Source organism: Austrofundulus limnaeus, unplaced genomic scaffold, assembly GCF_001266775.1.
Source record: "Austrofundulus limnaeus strain Quisiro unplaced genomic scaffold, Austrofundulus_limnaeus-1.0 Scaffold2414, whole genome shotgun sequence".
Classification (NCBI taxonomy): Eukaryota; Metazoa; Chordata; class Actinopteri; order Cyprinodontiformes; family Rivulidae; genus Austrofundulus; species Austrofundulus limnaeus.
Genome location: NW_013954816.1, coordinates 6,951 through 7,517, shown reverse-complemented (window position 1 = coordinate 7,517; position 567 = coordinate 6,951).

Sequence of the window (567 nt, the reverse complement as noted above, 5' to 3'; positions counted from 1 at the left end):
CCTGCAGGTCTTCTTCACCTGTCCAACAAGACCTGCAGGTCTTCACCTGTCCAACAGGACCTGCAGGTCTTCACCTGTCCAGGTCTTCACCTGTCCAGGTCTTCACCTGTCCAACAAGACCTGCAGGTCTTCACCTGTTGAGGTCTTCACCTGTCCAACATGACCTGCAAGTCTTTATCTGTCCACCAAGACCTGCAGGTCTTCACCTGTCCAACAAGACCTGCAGGTCTTCACCTGTCCAACAAGACCTGCAGGTCTTCACCTGTCCAACAAGACCTGTAGGTCTTTATCTGTCCAACAGGAACTGCAGGTCTTCACCTGTTCAACAAGACCTGAAGGTCTTCACCTGACCAACATGACCTGCAAGTCTTTATCTGTCCACCAAGACCTGCAGGTCTTTATCTGTCCACCAAGACCTGCAGGTCTTTATCTGTCCAACAAGACCTGCAGGTCTTTATCTGTCCAACAAGACCTGCAGGTCTTCACCTGTCCAACAAGACCTGCAGGTCTTCACCTGTCCAACAAGACCTGCAGGTCTTCACCTGTCCAACAGGACCTGCAGGTCTT